At 49.1% G+C, this 20831-nt stretch overlaps 1 long non-coding RNA gene across 1 annotated transcript in view; it reads left to right on the forward strand.

The window, feature by feature from the left end:
- The window catches only part of LOC138527026 (uncharacterized), a 377963-nt gene that overhangs the window by 174190 nt on the left and 182942 nt on the right, over positions 1–20831 (forward strand). The window contains exon 2 of the long non-coding RNA XR_011283799.1: positions 14949–15029. This is a non-coding gene — a long non-coding RNA (uncharacterized lncRNA). The remainder of the gene's footprint in view (positions 1–14948; positions 15030–20831) is intronic.

The following is a 20831-nucleotide window of genomic DNA, read 5'->3' on the forward strand; positions in this document are numbered from 1 at the left end:
CCTGTGTGTCCTGTCCATGCAGGCTACATGGGGACAGGTTTGGGGAGGTAAGTTGGGTGTTTGGGGGACCTTCCATGTCATCATCCACATTCGCCACATCGCTGTCAGAACAGGCTGCGATGGCTGCAGTCTCCCCGACTGTACTGCTCCCCGCAGACACAATCCCCTCAGTGGGCAGCAGTGGTTGTGGGTCTGCCGTGGGTGCCATCATGTCCCTTTCCTCGGGGGGAATTGCTGCCCTGGGCTGTTCGGCAACAGGAATTTTGGCCTGCTGTGGGTTGGCCATGGGTCCAGCAGAGGTGGATGGTTGGTGGCCTCTTCCCTCTGTCCTGGTCTTCTTGGCTGGGGTGGTGCCACTCTCGTCCCTGCCGGTGTCCGAGTGTGAGCCTGTGGTGGAGCAGAGGAGGGAAAGTGTTATTGATGGTTCAGCGGACATTGAGCAGGCATTGTGATGAGTGCCATGGTTTAGATGGATAGATGGTGGACTTTGTAGGCCGTGACATACAGGTTGTCTCCCTTTTGGGTGGGTTGAGCATGCAGGAATGTGTGTGCCTGCTGTAGAGTGTACATGCTGCATGTGTGCAGGGGGTGGGTCTTCTGCTGATGTGATGCGTTTGCCATATGGGGCGACATTGTGATTCCCATGTAAGTGTGATTCAGGGTGTTTTGCAAGGCTGAATTGGAGGCACCTACCTGTGTCTCCTGATGTCGGGGCTCCTCTCTCCATTCCGCCGACCCCCTCAATGCACTCTATGCTGATCAATGAGGCACATGTCTCCTCCCATGGCTGCATCTTCAGTGGGGAGTCTGCTCCACCACCAGTTGCCAGTCCCAGGTTGCGGTTTCCTGACAGTATGCCCCTTACTCGGAGCCGGAGGTCATCCCACCTTTTGTGGCACTGTCTGGCGGTGCGTGGGGTGGTACCTACGGCACTGACGCGTTGTGCCACGAGTTCCCATACTGCTTTTTTCCGGGCTATGGCTGGTCTCGTCATCTCTGATGAGAAGACGATGTCTGCCTTCTCCTGCAGCGTGTCTGCCAGCATAGTTAGTTCTTCGCGACTGAAGCGGTCCTGCCGCTGCCTGTCGCAGGCTTTTTTAACAACTTTTGGCATGGTTAGGTGAGGAAATGGGTGGGTAATGGGATTCACAGGGTTTCAGGGTCGAATGTAGTGTGGTTGGGTAGGATGGCAATGGATTGTGTTTTTAAAGATGGCCGCTGTGCTCTTTCCCGTTCCGCCGCGATGACGCTACTTCCGGTTCCGCTTATTTGGGGTGCCCGCTTATTTGGGGTGCCCGCTAATTACGGGGCCCGCTGATTACGGGACCCGCTGATTACGGTCGGCGCAATGATGGGTGGCGGTAGGTCACCCAACGCGGCGTTCGATGCCGGTAAGGGCTGTTTACGCCATGGCGTAGTTTACATTACCACCATGGCGTAATGCTCGTGCGCGATGGCTCGGAATATGGCGCTCTTTACGCCATCGGTCCATGGCGTAAACGATGATTACGCCATGGCGGTAATGTAGCATACTTACCGCCAGGGTCGTAATGAGGGCCTGTATGTCTCATAGCAAGACAAAAAGGTTGAGACAGAGGGAGAGAGTCCACGACTCGCTACAGGCCCAGGCCCTTCCTCACGGCAACACAAGCGTCTAAGGCAGACACCCACTCTTAGTACAGACCAAGGGAGATGGAACCAAGGGAGCTGGAATCGGGGGATGACAAAAACAAGAAGGAGAGAAGAAGGTACGTCACACGCACACGGCCAGACAGAAGATCAAGATGTCACACGCGCTATCTGGTAGAACACTCCCTGTCAGATGCAGACATTGGTTCATCAGAGGGTGAGCACAGGAAAAAGGGTTATGTGTATGCTTTGGGCAATCCCGCAGCAACAGAACACAGCCTGACACTGCTCATGGGGCTCAATGAGAGACCAACAAAATTCCTGATAGACACTGGTGCCACAGTGAACGTGATAAGTGAACAAGTATACAATGAGTTACAGTGCCCCCCAAAACTTAAACCAGCGACCGTAGACATATACCCATACGGGGCAACATTTCCTCTGAAGTGTTTGGGACAATTCGAAGGCACATGCCGATACAAGTCACAGGAAAAGAAAGTACTCAACATGTGCTTGCTACTGAGAGTGAAAGCTGACGCACAATCTGCTTCAAGACAGCCATAGACATGAGTTTGATACATGTGCTATAAAAGCTAATGGTGCATAAATACATCGACCCCGTAAACATGATCAAGGAACTGCACCCGACCCCATTGAAGGGAATAGGAAAATTGTGCATCAAACTACACATTGATGAAGACATCCTGCCGGTAGCACAACACTATAGAGGCATACCAGTCAATATTCAACGGTAAGTAGAGGAGGAACTGTACAAACTACTTGAGCAGCACATAATCGAACCAGCCACGGGACCCACTACATGGGTATCGCCCATTGTCCCTGTACCGAATAAAGGCTCATATGCCATACGCTTGAGTGTAGATATGAGAAGTCCCAACCAGGCCATTAAAAGAGTGAGGCACATGGCACAGCGTATCACGGACATGATACATCTACTAAACGGAGCTACGGTTTTCTCTAAACTAGGCCTACAGCAGCCCACCACGTCATCCCAGTGATGGACTGCATTTTCACCGCATATGGCATACCCAGAAGGGTCAAAACAGACAACGGGCACCCGTTCACTGGCCAGGACTTTGCACTGTTCAGTGAGTACATGGGTTTTCATCATCAGAAGGTCACGCCACTCTGGCCACAGGTGAACGGCATAATTGAACACTCCATGTCAAACCTCAAACGAGCACTGCAAGTGACCCGACTTATGGGGCAGCCCTACGAACAGGTCCTTCACCAACTGCTACGAGATTATCGGAGCGCACCACATAGCTCCACAGGAAAAAGTCCAGCCGAAGTAATGTTTCGGAGAGACATTCTCACCCGACTACCCCAGCACGGACCCTAAGCTAGATAGCGGCCTGGAGATGCAGAACTGCGTGACCACAACTGAAATGCCAAGCAAAGAATGAAGGAGTAGGCAGACGTGCAAAGAAAAGCTCGGGACTCCAAGCTCGAGGTAGGTGACTGTGAAACAACCACAGACTCACAAACACACCTCAGTGTTCAAGAACAAACCCTTGGTCATTACTGCAAAAAAGGGCTTGATGATTACGGCCCAGAGCGACCATGGACCCACCACCCGAAACTCCTAGCACTTCAAGAAGTTCCCACTAATCAGGCCTAGGAGGCTAGGTGAACGAGAAGATGTGACTGATGACGATCTCACGGATGAGTCCTACCAAGGAGATCGAGAAGACTGGGACGCATCTGGCATCGAGGATCAGCGTGAGTCAGAAGGAAGGTGTTCGATGGGGGCAGAGAACTCTAGACCTCAAAGGGCTAGCAATAAGCCCTGATGACTTATTGAAGAGATGGGTTGAGCGGCTTCATCCCAAGTTCATGTTGGATCCCCGTTGGGGTAACTGTTTAATTTGGGGGGGAATGTCACGTTGACAATCCTGTTCCGGAGTTGAGGGGCGGGATGGAGAAGGCGGGAGGATGGGAGGGATGGGGCGTGGATCAAGAAGGGCAGTTAGAGTATGGTTGGAAGAGGAAGAAAAAGACGTGTTGAGTGGAAGTAGCTCTGCCTTTAATTACTGCGTGGCGCGCAGCTCCGGGTAAGGCAGTCCCTCGCTGGAGCACATTACAAGTATTACTTTTTGATTGTCTCAAATCCCAAAACCTCAATCTTCACTCGAAACCCCGTCATCCCAGGGCTGCTGCTTTTTACAGCTCGTGAGACTCGTGCACACATTACATGTTTAAACAGAGGAGCAGTCGGCTGGCACCATGTCCCCTGTCGGCCGTAGCTAATTGTAAGACTGTGGTGACTAGACCAGCAGCGAAAGAAAATAAAGAAAAGAAGCAAGAGGCAGATGAGAAGCCCGACGCGAGCTTGAACCTCTGCTACGGCTTCGCTACCGGTGTCGTCAGCAGCGTCTGCCACATGGTGGAGCTCTACTATTGTTGCTGTCATTGCTGATACGGACTTTTAAGAGAGTGGGGGTTGAGGGAGTATGTTTCCATTCATTTGTAAATGACCAGCTATGCTGTATGTTTAACTTACAACAAAAGTGCCCACGGTCCTTATTCTACTTGCATGCAACTGTATTTTTCCTCCCAACGTCCCCGTGTAAGAAGGAGAATTGTTTGCATTAAATGTTGTATAAGCATATATTCAGGTAAGTGCTTTTGTTCACAGCGTGGTCAGAGAGTGTGGGCCCAACTTCCCTGCCAGCCCCTTTTCAAAATTCTCCAGAGCTCCCAATCCATTTTCCATAGTCCATAATAGCTGCTCTGGTTATTTGCCCAGGCCCCCTTTGCGTTCAGCAAGCAGACCTAGTATTCGAGTAGTCATGTTGTTTTCTTTCGTTTTGGCTGGCAATCATTAATTTGCATGTGGGCTTCCACTGTTCTGACCCAGGCCGCCACAGCTGAGGGTCTACGGTCGGATTAGGGCCCCCAAAAAGCACTTTCGTAATTAATGCTTCGAAAATGTTTTTGGTGAAGTTATTCGTCCCAGGCGCTGACAAGTGTACAGCGCTTGAAAAATATCTGTATTGTTGAGGTTTATGTTGTACTGCCTAATGAAATTCAAACCCCGTCCTCTACAACATATAGCTAGGTAAGTGGTTAGCATTCTCGTGGATAGTGAGAAAGCCACATGCCAGCGCTATCTCGGTAACAGTTCTGACATAAATATTTCTGTGTGTTTCCTGAGCGATGCTCACTAGAGATGTCCCTATATCCTCAATCATTTGTTTCCTGCCTGGTCTGGCCAGGTCGTTCACCCCTAGGTGTATTACCAGGAACTCAGGGGGGTCTCTACAACCAATGAACTCTCTCTCTCGTGGATGTCATCCCAGCGCATGCCTGGTGTGTCCCACCAGAGTATGGTTGTGTTATGAAAACGTCTGCGCTGGTGTGTTTCCTAGCCATGCGCCTGCTCTTGACACAAAAGAAGGGTCCCGCTATCCACTCTACCTTGGTGTTGCGGCCTGTCGAGAGAAAATACTGTGTTATAGTTTTTCTTGTCGGATGTATCTTTTGCATAACCCCGACTCCCAATTCTTTTAATCTACTTGGTTCCTAGTCAGCCCAACCATGCATCTATGGCTGCCCCTATGCGAAAAGAGTGTGTCATAAACTCAGTGGGGTCTCAACCAGCTGTCCTGATCATTTTCTATATTAGCTCCCTCCCCACCAATCAGGTGGCTAGGAATGTGGGCCGAAACCGCGACCTCAGCTTGCGTTCCATGCCGCCTGACGGCCGGTTCCACTGCCACCATCTTCCCCACACCCTCGGTCCTCCCTCCCCCCACCTTCCCACCCCCACTTACCTTATTTCTGCAGCGGCGAGTGCCGCCACCGCAGCCGCTCCTTCTCGGCTCCTGCAGGTCATCATGAAAAGGGAAGAGGGGCTCAGTAGGAAGCCCCTCCTCCCCTTTCCATTGCAGCGATCTTGGGAAAGTGCTTTCCTTTGGTCAACAGGATGCGCACGGCCGAACACAGGAAAATACTTTTTTTTAGCACCCCAGATTAACGCTTTTGCAACCCGGGGAGCTAATAGCCTTAATCCCCTGTTCCAAGTGCTGGAACGGGGGTAATGGCCCTGGGCCATCGTTATCCGCCCTTGCTTCGGTAGGGCTGATAACTTGCTGCTGCCGGGCCGTTATTCCCGCTCCAGCTCTTGGAACAGGGGATTAACACCATGAAATAGCTTGGAACTGGAATCTGCCCGAGCCATCTTTTTGTATTAGGAGTGGTTTGCCAGTGGAGGGCCGTAGGAGGAGGAACGCTTTTGTGGTGCCTAACCGACAGGGGGTTGGGGGGGGGGGTCATCTATAAATCTACAATTCCCAATCTGATCTGTCTTTGATTTCCTAAACAAAATAGTCACATTTTCTCTGCTTATGCTGACATCTGACCTGGCCAATACATCTTTTGAAGCTGTGTTACTGGCAATCAGCTCACTTATTCTGAAAGCCCCAAAATGAGCTAGTTGTAACGCTCACCTGGCTCCCACGGAAGCGCTGACCTGGTCTGGATTGCTGTGACCTCTTCAAGCATGATGCGCAGGATTTGAAACACCGACTGAACTGGACCCCCAAATCTGGCTTGTCTGGCCCATAGAAAAATCTTTCTGTAGGTGGAGAAAGGGGATTAACTGACTGCAGAGTATTGTGATTGCTTCCCACCACCCCTTTGCTCTTCTCTGACCACCTCCGAAATCCCCAATCAAGGCTCACCTTAATGTTTGAATGGATGAGTTCTCCATCCTGCTTCTGGTGCAGGGGCGTGTATTTGACCAGTTACTTCACTGGTTTCGGAGGGCGAAATGCCGTAAGTATGCAGTTTAAAAAGTTCCAGAGTAGAGTCTTCTCTTTGTTTGCTTTTCTTAACCTGCGATCTGTCCTTATTTTCAGGTGCAGAGTGGAAGTGATGCTTCGAGGGATATTGCCGGAGATAAACACAGGTGAGTTCGTGATAAAATGATCCCTTTAAATGTCTTTGAATCCCTCTAGTAATGTCTTTCTTTTTTCCCGTTAGGGGCCGGGGTGCGGTACCAGGCCAAGAAGTGGCGCCGACCCGAAATGAGGAGTGGTTCCGTCAAATATGGCCAGGTAAGTCTTGTGACGGAAAATCAGACTTTCCTCATTTGTTCCTCCTGCTCACCTTTTGTCTCTTCTTCTCCCCTGCAGGTGCATAGATGTGGCGGAATGCCCAGAAGGTCGCGGTGGATAGTGAAGAGCCCACGAGGCAGGTGAGTGATGTGCGGCGCTGCAACAAGTAGCGCAATGCTTTTAAAGAATGTCTATCTTCAGGATCGCTGGCGTGATGGTTCCGGGCACAGGTAGGAAGTTAGAGTAAGTTCTTGGTTTTCATCTTTTCTCTTCCCTTCCTTCCTTTCAGGTATCCCAAGATCGAGGCGGGCGTGGCTGGAGGCAAGATGCAGGAGCAGGCACGGTGAGCGTTCAGCTGCTAGATGCAGAGCAACGCGAAGCACGTGTGGCAGTCCGGGCGTGGTTTAAATAGCCTTGGAAGAAGTTCCAGGTAAGTATTCTTCCACGGTCCCCACCCAAGTAAAATAGTTCCTTTGATAAAATAGTCCCTCCTAAGCCTCATTTGGCTTGAGGCTTCATGCAGCATGGTCTGCGTCAGGTAAGTGCACCAAACACCCTCTTTTATGAGCCTGGCTGATGATGTCATGATGCCAAAGGTGCCAGGACAAAGTCCAGAGAGCCCCTATTAGGGGCTGCTGGGCTTTTACCCGAGGGCATGATGCCTGCTCCCGGGGGTGCTGGGCCTGTCCTGGTGCTCCGGGGGTAGGCATCATGACAGCACCCGCCCCCCCCCCCCAAGGCCCCTCCCAAGGTCGTTCCCTCTGGCGGTTTCGGTTTGTTTGGGAAATCCCGATGGAACTTTTTTACCAGCCGAGGTGCATGTACGTGGTCGCTGGGTTCCCAAGACCTTTCCTGAGGCCCGTACCCTTTCCAATCAATTAGATAGAAAAGTTTTGATTTTGAAATTTTAGAATCCAAAATGTTCTTCTCCTCGAATTCAGGCTCCCCATCTATCTGAATTGGTTCTGGTGGCTTTTTAGTTAATCTGGTTCCTGGTTGCACTGGTTTCAAAAGTGACACATGAAAAACGGGATGAATCTGCATGTTAGCTGGCAGATCGAGCTTGACTGCCACTGGATTAATGATAGCTTTGATCAAATAAGGGCCCAAATACCTTGGATTAAAAGTTCGAGGTCCCTTGAGCAATAAATGTTTGGTAGCCAACCATACTTGGTCTCCTATTTGGTAAGAAGACGCCTCCTTCCGATGCAGATCTGCATTTTTCTTGTATCTCTCTTTCGCTTGTTGCAAATGGACAGTTGCATTCTTGAATGCTTGATTTATAGTGGAATGCAAATGGTCTACTGCCGGCATTTCAAGGCTCAGAGGAGAGTCCACGTCTGAAGTACGAGGGTGATGTCCATATAGGGTGTAAAAGGGGCTTTGTCCAGTTCCAGAGTGCACCGAGTTATTGTATGCATATTCGGCCACCCATAACAAATCCTTCCAATTACCCTCCGATTGGTGCAACATACACCGTAGGTATTGTTCAAGGGTCTGGTTCGTTCTCTCCATCTGACCATCGGTCTGTGGGTGATGGCTGGTTGAGAGTCTCACGTCGATTTGTGCCAGTTGACAACACCTTTTCCAAAAATGTGAAATAAACTGGCTTCCCCGGTCGGAGACTAATATGGACGGGAATCCATGCAATCGGATGATATTTTCGAGGAATTCCTTAGCAAGGACAGAAGCTGTAGGTAATCCTTTCAACGGAATAAAATGAGCCATTTTAGAAAATAGATCCACCACAACCAGAATAGTATTGTATCCATTACAAGGGGGCAGGTCCGTGATAAAATCTAGTGACAAGGTGTGCCTAGGCGCTGGTGGAATGTCTAAAGGCTGAAGAAGACCGGCGGGTTTTGTCTTTTGGCCTTTGTTTTGGGCGCAAACTCCACAGGACATCACGAAAGATTTAATATCCTTTCGCCAGGAAGGCCACCAGAATTGCCGTTTAAATTTTTCCTCAGTTTTGGCAATGCCAGGATGTCCTTCCATTAGGGTATCATGATGACGGGAAATAACCAGTTCTTGTAATTCCTTTTCTGGCTGAAATAAGCGTCCTTGTAAGTAAGGTAGGCCATCGTTGACCGAAAAGTAAGACCCCCTTTGGATCCAATCCTGCAAGGCGGTAGAGTCCAGGAGTTGTTTTACTCGTGCTCGAATGTCTTCAAAGGTTTGTAAGGAGGTTAATCCCAAAATTCTTTGTTTGGGAATGATCGGCACAGGTTCTGAATTAGTGTCTATTTCTCCCATTCCTATTCTAGATAGTGCGTCTGCTTTGCCATTCATACAGCCGGGACGGTAAGTGATTACGAAATCAAACTCAGCAAAGAACAAAGCCCATCAGAGCTGACGTGATGATTGAGCCTTGGCAGCCTTTAAATATTGTAAATTTCGGTGATCAGTGATCATGGTGATGGTGTGCCTGGCGCCAAGAAGATAATGCCGCCAAGCCTTAAAGGCGGACTTAATGGCTAATAATTCCTTATCGGTAATTGCATAATTTACCTCAGGCGGTGAGAACTTTCTGGACCAAAATGCTACAGGATGCAGTTGGTTGGTTTCAGGGGTCTCTCTGAGACAGGACAGCTCCCATGGCTAAAGTGGACGCGTCAGTTTCACTATGTATGGGAGATCGGGACGCGGGTGCTTCAAAATAGGTGCAGACGTGAATTTAGCTTTCAATTCCTGAAAGGCCTGTCGGCTTCCTTGGTCCATTCGAAACGTTTATTTTTCCGCAAAAGTGCAGTGATGGGTTGTACTACACGTGAAAATTCCGTAATAAATCTGCGATAAAAATTGGCAAAACCAAGCATGCTTTGGACCCCTTTTACCGAGCTAGGAGATGGCCATTTGAGGATGGCCTCCACTTTCCATGAGTCCATTCTAACCCCATTAGGTGTCAGGATGAATCCAAGAAACTCCACCTCGGTGGTATGGAAAACACACTTTTCCAGCTTAGCAAACAGTTTGTGCTGGCGCAATTTCTCAAAGACGGCCCGGACATGCTTTCTGTGATCAGATTCCGAAGAGGAGTACACAAGAATGTCATCGATATATACGACAACACAAACATCGATAAGTTCCCGATGGACATCGTTCATGAAGAATTTGAAGGCAGCAGGCGCGTTGCACAACCCAAAAGGCATCACCATGGTATTCGAATAAACCATATTTTGTACGGAAGGCCGTTTTCCATTCGTCGCCTTCTTTTACTCGCACCAGATGATAAGCCCTCCGGAGATCTAACTTGGTGTATACGCAAGCGTCCTTCACCTGGTCAAGGAGTTCAGGGATCAAAGGCATCCAGATAGAACCAGATAACGGTTTTTAACCGTTATCTGGTTCAATGCGTGGTAGTCGATACAAGTTCTAAGGTCGCCTTCTTTTTTGGGCACGAAGAACAAAGCCGAGGATGCCGGGGACTTTGACGGGCGAATGAAACCATTGGCTAGGTATTGATCTAAATATTGTCTCAAATGCCGGTTCTCAGGTTCAGTAAGTGCATAAAGCCTGCTACAAGGGGGTTGTGCACCGGGCACCAGATCAATTTGGCAATCGTATGATCTGTGGGGGGGTAACGTGATGGCCTGTTCCTTTTGGAAGACGTCCTGAAAGTCTTGGTATTCCGGAGGTAGTTGCATGGAGACAGAGGGTACAGATGCTAGACTAATCTTCAGATTTTCTGGGTAGCAGGTTTGTGCACAATCCGGGAAGGTTATTCTCTTTGCTAGCCAATCAATTTGAGGATTATGTGTCTCTAACCAAGGAATTCCAAGAATAACCTGAAACTGTGGGGCCTTGATTACGTCAAACACAGCTGCCTCCCGATGGCCGTCCGAACCAATAAGAGTAACCTCAGTAGTGGAATGTGTTACCGGTCCTGAGGCAATTTCAGTTCCATCGACTGTGGTGATGCATCTTTGCTGGTTTTTGGATGCAGAGGGAGGTTAATCCCAGAGACCAATTCACGATCCACATAGTTTCCTATAGCCCCACTATCGATGTATGCCTTTATTGCATGCAACCGCTTAGGCTGTTCCGGATCTACGAGAACCATTGGCACAATGAAATGCGAGGTCTGAGAGTTAGTTTTCAAACTCGACAAGCGGACTCCTACGCTTGTCGGGCGGAGTCGTTTCCCGAAACAGAGTCTTCATGGTTTTTATCAGCGGCTCCTACCACCTTCTTGGGCGGTTTTGTCGGGCAATCTCGTAGAAAGTGTCCAGAGTTCCCGCAATAAAGACATCATTTTAACTGCCGCCTCCTTTCACGTTCCTTTTGGGTTAAAGGTCCTCTAACCCCTCCAATTTGCATAGGCTCGGAGACATCGGCACCCTTGGGAGTGACGTGGGTCTTGACCAACACCCGGGTTTCAAACTTGGACCGATCCGATTTTCGGTTTTGGAGCCTGTGATCCAATTGGACCACTAATTCTATACATTCTGTGCATTCTTGGGGCGGATTTACAACTTGGGCCAAGACATCTTTAAGTTCTCCGCGTAGACCCCGATAGAATAATGTGATTCTTTTAACCTCTGGCCACCCAGTTTCCACGATTAGTCTGTTAAAGGTTGCTATGTAGGAGAGGAGGTCTTGGTTGCCCTGTCGCAGCGATAGAAGTTCATCATCCAGAGCTTGTCCCTGAGAATGTCGAGCAAATAATCTCTCCATGCTTGCTTGAAATCCTTGGAAATCCCGGAGGATTGGGTCATCTTGAGTAACCAGTGATACTGACCAATCGGCAGCACAGCCGCTAAGGTATGACAACACAAAAGCTACCTTGGTCTGGTCATTAGGGAAGTCCCCAGGTCTGCATAGGAAGTGCAAACGACATTGATTCATGAATACGGCGAACCGTTTGGGGTCTCCAGCAAAGCGTTCAGGTGGGGCCAGCGGCATATTTCCAGGTAGATTGATTTGCACAGGGTTACTAGAAGCCACAGGAACAGAATTCCCCCCGGAACCAGGTAGAGGGGTTTGCCCAGCTTGACCTTGCAATACGTGCCTAGCCAGGTCATCAGTTCGTTCCTTAGATACGATTATTTCCCTCCTGAGGGCATTAGTCTCTTGACGAGTGGCATGTACTTCGGCCCGTAATTCCCCCAGTAACTGCGCCAACATATCAGTTTCAGAAGTTTCCATAGCGCCTGGGTGGGAATTTGTAGGAAGGCTTCGCGTTCTGCAACGCTCACCTGGCTCCCACGGAAGCGCTGACCTTGTCTGGATTGCTGTGACCTCCTCAAGCGTGATGCACAGGATTCGAAACACCGACTGAACTGGACCCCCAAATCTGGCTTGTCTGGCCCGTAGAAAAATCTTTCTGTAGGTGGAGAAAGGGGATTAACGGACTGCAGAGTATTGTGATTGCTTCCCACCTCCCCTTTGCTCTTCTCTGACCACCTCCGAAATCCCCAATCAAGGCTCACCTTAATGTTTGAATGGATGAGCTCTCTATCCTGCTTCTGGTGCAGGGGCGCGTATTTGACCAGTTACTTCACTGGTTTCGGAGGGCGAAATGCCGTAAGTATGCAGTTTAAAAAGTTCCAGAGTAGAGTCTTCTCTTTGTTTGCTTTTCTTAACATGCGATCTGTCCTTATTTTCAGGTGCAGAGTGGAAGTGATGCTTCGAGGGATATTGCCGGAGATAAACTCAGGTGAGTTTGTGATAAAATGATCCCTTTAAATGTCTTTGAATCCCTCTAGTAATGTCTTTCTTTTTTCCCCTTAGGGGCCGGGGTGCGGTACCAGGCCAAGAAGTGGCGCCGGCCCGAAATGAGGAGTGGTTCCGTCAAATATGTCCAGGTAAGTCTTGTGACGGAAAATCAGGCTTTCCTCATTTGTTCCTCCTGCTCACCTTTTGTATCTTCTTCTCCCCTGCAGGTGCAGAGATGTGGCGGAATGCCCAGAAGGTCGTGGTGGATAGTGAAGAGCCCACGAGGCAGGTGAGTGATGCGCGGCGCTGCAACAAGTAGCGCAATGCTTTTAAAGAATGTCTATCTTCAGGATCGCTGGCGTGATGGTTCCGGACACAGGTAGGAAGTTAGAGTAAGTTCTTGGTTTTCACCTTTTCTCTTCCCTTCCTTCCTTTCAGGTATCCCAAGATCGAGGCGGGCTTGTCTGGAGGCAAGATGCAGGAGCAGGCACGGTGAGCGTTCAGCTGCTAGATACAGAGCAACGCGAAGCACGTGTGGCAGTCCGGGCGTGGTTTAAATAGCCTTGGAAGAAGTTCCAGGTAAGTATTCTTCCACGGTCCCCACCCAAGTAAAATAGTTCCTTTGATAAAATAGTCCCTCCTAAGCCTCATTTGACTTGAGGCTTCATGCAGCATGGTCTGCGTCAGGTAAGTGCACCAAACACCCTCTTTTATGAGCCTGGCGCCTATGGCGCCAGGACTGATGTCCAACATGAGCCCAGCGCCAAAGGCGCCAGGACAAAATCCAAAGAGCCCCTATTAGGGGCCGCTGGGCTTTTACCCAAGGGTATGATGCCTGCTCCCGGGGGTACTGGGCCTGTCCTGGTGCTCCAGGGGTAGGCATCATGACACTAGTGTAAAGGCAGCTTTAAATAAAGCTGTTTCATAAGCATTGTTGCAGATTATTTCTAATATGTCCAATAACTTTGTTAATTTCCTGAAGTTCAGCGGGCGCCTCTTGTCCGGTTTCGCCTTCTCTAACCTGGCCCATCCTTTTAGGGCGCACTTTATCAATGCTGTGTGTTTGGGGTCTAGCCTTCCTGCGAGCTTTGTATAACATTAAATTGCTGTGAGGTGTGACAGTCCAGGATTTTCTCTTGTTCTGTAAAAATGCCCATTGTAGAACATTCTTAACATCTTGTTTGTTTGTTTATTTCCTCAGCTCTTTCAAACTTTATTGTGTTTTTTTACGGTTTCCAGGCATCTGTGGTATTGTTTAGTTGTTTAGGGCACCAGGGCTTTTTTTGCCAAATGCATCATTAATGATGTATGTATTGGGGTTTTCACATTTCTCTTCCATGTCACATGTTATTCTGTTTGTTGTTGGTTCAGAGGAATGGTCTTCTATTCTGCCAATCCTTTCCCATGCAGGACATATTTTGTTTCTGTGCTCTTTACATGGCCATGGCCATGACAATATATTCACTAAGCCCCTCTTCGACGATCTGGACAATCTGGTGATCACCTACACTAATTACGCAGATGATACTCAAATTCTCCTCCCACTTTCGGGGGATTACGCTGAGGATTTGGCCTTGGTGAATAGAGTGTATCTCATCATCCAGGCATGGATGGCGACCCAAGGTCTATGCCTGAACGATGACAAGACTGAGCTCATCATCCTGGGTACCCACACTAACCTCAAGAAACTAGGCCAAGATTACTCATCCTTCATAATCGTTGGTAACCTTATTAAAGTGGCCAAGGAGGTAAAGACCCTTCGTTTTTACCTCTATTCCACAATTTCCTTCACTAAACAAGTGAACTCAATGGCCTTTGCCACTGCTCATACCTGTAAGCTCATTAGAACCAGCAAACCCTTCATCTCCTCCGACAACTGTACCATTTTGACCAGAGCCCTCATACTCTCTAGGCTAGATTATTGCAACGCCCTCTACATTGGTGCCAACAAATCGATTATCCAGAGGATAGAAATCCTCAAAAATAATGCCCTAAGAGCAGCCCTCGGTGTGGCCAGAAGTGCACAGAGATCAGACGCTAAAACAATTGGCTCTCAACTCACAATAAAAATTCAACTAAAAACTGCATCTCTTACACACAAAGCACTGAACAACGCTGCCCCTAGTTATCTCACGGACAGATTCCACAGGAGAACTTCATCCAGACCTGTGAGACAAATCAATTCCAATTGCCTCGCCATCCCTCGATTTAGGCTTGCAAAGGCTGGGGGCTGTAGCTTCCCCGTTAAAGCGGCCCAACTGTGGAACTCCCTGCCACCCCCTATATGAGAAGATCAAACCTTTCCAAACTTTAGACTTAGATACATCAACTTGCTCAAGTCTACCAACCTATAAGACCCGACTAGCTAGTTTAACACTGGTTACTGTATCTGTATATTATGTATGTTCGCCTCAGTGTATTTATTGACATGTACCTATAACACTGCTGTTTATATCGTGGAACTGTAACCTAAGCTTCACATATCCTGCAACTGTTGCGCCCTGATACCTTCGGGTCTGGTGCGCATTATAAATGAATAAACAAACAAACAAACAAACAAATTTCCCATATTTCCTCTAGTGTAGGTGTCATGTTCAGCTGTGCCCTTGGGCTTAGTGTGCTGGATGTTGTCCACTGCGAACGAGACAAAGCATCAGACAGGTGATTTTTTTATTTCTGCAACATGTCTTGCTCTTAATTCTATGTTATGTTTTAATGTGCTTTTAGTTGTCACCCTTAAAAGCCTCAGCACTAGATGACATGCTGTGCTGCCTTTGTTGATTGACTGGACCACTGCTAAATTGTCTTACCAAATGTTCACATATTTATTGGCCACCTTATCACCCCATATGCAAAGTGCCATCCATATGGGGAATGCTTCTAACAGGGTAATGTTCTTTGTCCATCCTCTTGCATGCCACTCTGACGGCCATATGCCTGCATTCTATTTGGTTTCTAGGATGGTGCCATAACCTATGCTGCCTGCTGCATCAGTGAACTGTACTCTCATCTTTTTTGTTCAGTGGTGTTCTCCATATGACACTGCCATTAAAATGAGTGAGGAATTCTTCCCATACTATCAGGTCTTCCCAGACCTCCTTCCCTATTTGTGCGCGGTGGTGCTTCTTAGTTCACCCTTTCCATTTGAGCTCTATGCTTCTCTGAAATACTTTGCCTTGGGGAATGACTCGGATTGCAAAGTTTAATTTGCCCGCTAGGGATGTGATAGTATGTGATGGCCGGACTGTTTTTTCATGTGCAAGTGGAATGCTCCCATTTACTGTTAGTTTTGCAAATGTTTTTAATGATATTTCGCACAGTTCTGAATCCTCTGGCCCAGTGAATAAGATATGATCTGATTTGGTATTTTTAACGCGCCTCTACAGACGTGTTTCTAGGCGCCACAAGACACGGGAGGGGAGACAGAGGGATGACAAGACAATCTTACTAGGCTTGTGACATTCAGATCGTGCAAGTGCAAACGAGAAGTTCAGGTGAGAGTGTGTGGGAGAAGTGCAGGGAACGGCTAAGGGGGAAATGCATTCAGAGCAACAGGGCTCTGAGTAAGTGCCAGGACAGCAAGGGACTACACAGGTGCAGTGCCGGACCAGGAGTGCTGGGTAGGCCGGGAGGGAGTGCATGGTGACTGGTCGAGGGTGGGTGGCCATGGTACCCTGTGTAACTCTGAGGGCAACACGCAACCAGTCAGGATGGGCAGACAGATAAGATTAGCAAGGGAGAGAGAAGGACGAAGAGAAAAGGAAGGTCTTGAGCAGCTTCTAGAATTTTAGGTATTCCGGCTCAAGTCTGAGAGGGGCACGGAGGCCATTCCAGAGGGAAGCACCTGCAGAGGAGAGAGAACTACCCCCCCCACTCTTTGCTTGGAAAAGCGTCTGACCCGTAGAGAGTTGGAGGTAGCTGAGCGGAGGACTCTAGAAGGAAGGTATTTAGGATGAGTGAGTTGGCTATATTGCGGACCACGGCCACAGAAAGCCTTGTGGATGATGCAGAGGGCCTTGAACTTGATTCTCGTGGCAATCAGGAGCCAGTGGAGAGATTTCAGAGATGGAGAGATGCAGTCCATGAGCTTCAGGCCAAGGATTCATCTTGCAGTCCTGTTCTGGATTAGTTGAAGAGGGTGACAAGTAGAGTTAGGAAGATTGAGAAAGAGGCTGTTGCAATAGTCCAGCCTGGAGAGAACCAGAGCTCTGGAGTCAGTGAGCTTCTGAGGGAAGGTGAGAAAAGGTGAATACCTCTGAGGAGGTGCAGCTGGAAGTGGGCCTTCTTGGTAAGAACCCTGACGTGAGGAGAGAAGGAGAGAGTGGAGTCGAAGATGACACCAAGTTTTTTTGCCTCACAAGAGGGTGAGGGAAGGGGGCCCAATGAGGGCAGCCAGAGAGAGAGGGGGGAAGCGGAGTAGTGGTCCCAATGAGAATAATCTCTGTCTTATCTTACTGGCATTAAGGCAGAGATAGTTGCGGCACACCATCCCTGAATTGCGGATAGACATTCAGGAATGAGCGAGGCGGAGGCTGAGGGTAGCCTGAAAGAGCTGTATGTCATTCGCGTAATACTGAAAGAGCAGAGAAAGAAGTGATCAGGTGGGCCAAGGGAGCCAGGTAGACATTGAAGAGACAGGGTGAGAGGATAGAGCCCTGGGGAACACTGCATTTGGAAAGAGAGGTGGTGGAGACAAAGGACCCTAGTTTGACATGGGGTGATCGGTCCAAGAGGAAAGAGGTCATCCACGCCAGAGCCTGACCCGTGAAGCCAAGGTTCACGCTGACACGATTGATCAGGGTTGGGTGATTCACTGTGTCAAAGGTACAGGAAATGTCAAGGAAGCTGAGGACAGTGTGAGAGTTGGAGTCAAGGTTAGAGAGCAGATCTTCACAGGTGTTCAGGAGAGCAGTTTCCGTGCCTCTGGCCTCTCTGAAGCCAGACTGATGGTCATGGAGATAACCAACAGATTCTGTGTGATGGTTTATCTGAGAGATGGCCAGCTTCTCAAGGAGCTTGCCCAGGAAAGGAGTGTTAGAGATCGAGCGATAGTTAGCCGGATAGGAAGGATCGGCAGAAGGCTTTTCTCAGAGAGGGGGCAGAAGGAGAGTGGAGAAAGATCCAGTGGCAAAGGAAGGATTAAAGAAATCGGCCAAAGCTGGAGAGAGGGAAACAATGTTGTCCTTAATGGGTCTGTAGGAGCAGGGGTGCACCTGTTTAGATGAAACTTTCATAGATCATACTTGTCTAAAAATATCATCCGGTGTTATAGGAGAGAGGGAGAAGAGGAGGCGGATGGAGGCTAGGTGAGGCCTGAGAGAGGTAGAGGGAGAAAGATGAGGACAAGAGGAAAGCGAGGACAGGATGTCTTAGGTTTTAGTGGATAAATGAGAGGCCATGGCCGTGCAGAGGGCCTGGGAAGGTACAGGAGAGGTACAGCCAGCTCCTTACAGATTTTGAAAGTCTCAGCTGCAGAGACGCTGGCTTGAATGTGGACCCTCTTCTTGGAGAAGATGGAGAGACTGTATTGCCTTTGGAGCAAGCGGCAGGCCAGTTTGTCAGAGGATGTTCCCAAAGCTCCCCCCACCACCCTCCGCTCGGCTGCTCTGCACTTGTGTTTCAGAGTGGCCAGGTTAGAGTCATACCAAGAGTTGCACTTTGGAAGCAGGTTTCAGACAGATCCTCACGACAGGGGCAAGGATATCAAGAGCGTTGGAGATAGAGAAATGAAGTTGGGGAGGGCTTTGTCAGAGTGCGAGTCAGCCGCAGATGTTGGGGGAAGAGAGAAAGTGGGGGCTAAAGCAGCAACTGACACCCGCTTCATCAGTCGAATGACCAGGAAGGACGGTGGCAGTGCAGGGGTAGGTTTTGCCAGCGGGACAGGCAGTTTCAGGGCAGAGGAAAGCAGAAAGTGGTCAGTGAAAGAGAGTGGAGTAGTGAGAGGGTTAGAGAGGGGGATGTCTGAAGAGATGAGAATATCCAAAATGTGTCCGGCTGAGTGTGTCGGACCAGAGGGAAGAATAGAGAGGGAGAGAGAGTTGTATAGGTTGTGGAAAAAACCCAGAAGCAGGGTCAGAGCAGTCCAAGTGGATGTTAAAATCCTTGAGGAAGAGAAGCTGAAAGGTAGAGAAGAGGAGAGAGATGAGGAGATCAGCCCATTCAGAGAGGAAGGGGGCGACCTGCCCGGTGTGTAGATGATGGCCAAAGTCAGAGAGAGGCCAGGAGAGATAGAGAGCCGGCAGAACAGGCATTCAAAGGAGGAGTAGGCCTGAGTGGGAATGACAGAGGCAGGGATCCACTCAGGAAAGATCAGGACCACTCCATCACCGGGCGTATTGGTCCTTGGCTCGGAGAGGATCTTGTAGCCCTCAGGGAGGAGAGTGTCAAAACTCATGACAGAGCTGGCCATGAACCATGTCTCAGTGAGAGCGAGAACATCCAGGTCAAGGTCTTCCAGGAGGTGGCAGATGTCAGAGGAGTGTTTGACAGCAGAGCGAGAGTTGTGAAGCAGGTTGCCACTTTTGAAAGTATTCTGGCAAAGGGTACATCATAGAGGTACACCCAGTGGAAGAGGCAGAGGGGCCTAAGAGGGGTCGGACGTAGAAGGAGAGGGTATAGGGCCTGGAGAGGAGGAAGATGGGGTATTAGGAAAGATTTCCCTTATGTGCAATTTTCCCTCCATTTTTGAACCGTCCGCAAACTGTTTGGCTTACCTAACCTGACTTTTTCCTGTGGAGCACAGCCTTCAGCTGCACTCTGATTGGCGTTTGCTCATTTGCTATGGGGAAACTGACACGTCCTTCATGCTGTTAGTAATGGGAAACTATGTTTCCCTTAGTCTTCGACTATCTTGCCCTTTCGTGGTAACTTTTCATCTATGTGCCAAGTAACTTCCAGTACCGCACAAAGGGGTCTTTTGCTTTTATGGCCCTCTAAGGATTTTTTGGTGTTTGTACAAGTGTGCCTAGCACGAACTGGTAGCACCAGTCTATTTTTCAAGTATTTTTACTTTGTTTTTATGGACCATACTGCGTTTACCACGTTTGACCCAAGACTGTGGCCAGTGCTGAAAATGGCTGTGCCACAACGTCTTTAGTTCTGTCCTTTGCTCATTTTGTCCTTTTGTCTTTACCCAGGCTGAGAGACCCGGTATTCCTTATTTGGTCCCAATCCACACTACTGGTGCCAGTATGTCTGGTAGGCCTGAATGACTGGAACAACTGTGGGCCATGATTGGCCCACCCCTGGCATGCATGCAAGAGAGCAGATCTTCCTTTGGCTATCTGAGATTTGGGCACAAAACAAATCTTGGATAAGAGAAGGGGCTCTCCTTCCATTCCAGGTCGATCAACTGAAGTTCACACCGAACTACAGAAGGAGACAAAGTATCCTTAATGAAAGAGCAGACTTGAGGAACCGCCGGAGACGTTCTAGGAAGGTTTGACACCCTGACCCCGCTGTTGTCCCATGGGACGCCTGCTTTTGCATGGTACCAAGAAGGCCTGCAAGGGCACTTTGACCCTTTGGAGTAGTGGGAACAACTACTCTCAGCGCCTCCTGCTTACCCTCGCAAAGAGCCTCTTTGGAAGTGTTCCTGGGCCATCCAGTGAACTGGCCAGCTCGAACCTGGGGCACCGCACAGGAATGTCGACGTCCCAAGTTGAGACTCAAGATTCAAGACTTTGGGAATTGCTTACCTGTGGTCCTGGGCCCTCTGCCGCCAAAACGTTGTCCTAGCTCCTCTAGGTCACGATTTATGAGAGTGTGCCACGCTTTCAACATTTGCGGCCCCTGTGTCGCCCGCTGTGGTGACTGTCGCTGTAAGTGCCTGCAGGCCTGCCCCACCGTGTCCTGAGATGTATTGCACCCAAACTATTCTTCTTTTTTTCTTCAAAAGCTGAGAAAAGGTTACTGTACCGCCAGGGAAGATCATCCTGCAGCCACTGAGAGCAGGAATGATGTCCTGTAACTGCAGGGGTGAAGCCTACTAGTGAAGTAGACCAGACTGGCAAAGTATGGTCTGGACTGTGTCGAGGGTCAGTGAGTACTTTTATCACTTACTGGTGGCCCCGGGCACATTCATCTGTTTTTACGCAAAGAATCCCTCAAAAGATAATCAACTTGGCTGGGCTAGCCTGCGCTCCCCAGCTATTCCTGAACTCTGAAAGTCACTCTGTCTGTAAGGGTAGACCTGCCTCAAGGAGTAGGACTTTATTCTTCATCGCCTCAATCCCCTTCCTGAGCAGGTACTGCTCCCTGAATAGAGCCCACTTTCCTCTTTACGCACAACCGCACATTGTTAATGTACTGCTGTACTTTGAGCACAAGGCTCCTCACTTCTTAGGGATGGACTACATAAGTTAGGGATTGACTACGAAGAATTGCCTAATATGATATCTGTGTTGAACTTACCCCTTTCTGTTGCAGGTTATGGTTATTTTCTCCCCTTTCATCAGCATTAGG

This window comes from Ambystoma mexicanum, chromosome 14, assembly GCF_040938575.1.
Source record: "Ambystoma mexicanum isolate Mex_15411 chromosome 14, UKY_AmexF1_1, whole genome shotgun sequence".
NCBI classification, from domain to species: Eukaryota; Metazoa; Chordata; class Amphibia; order Caudata; family Ambystomatidae; genus Ambystoma; species Ambystoma mexicanum.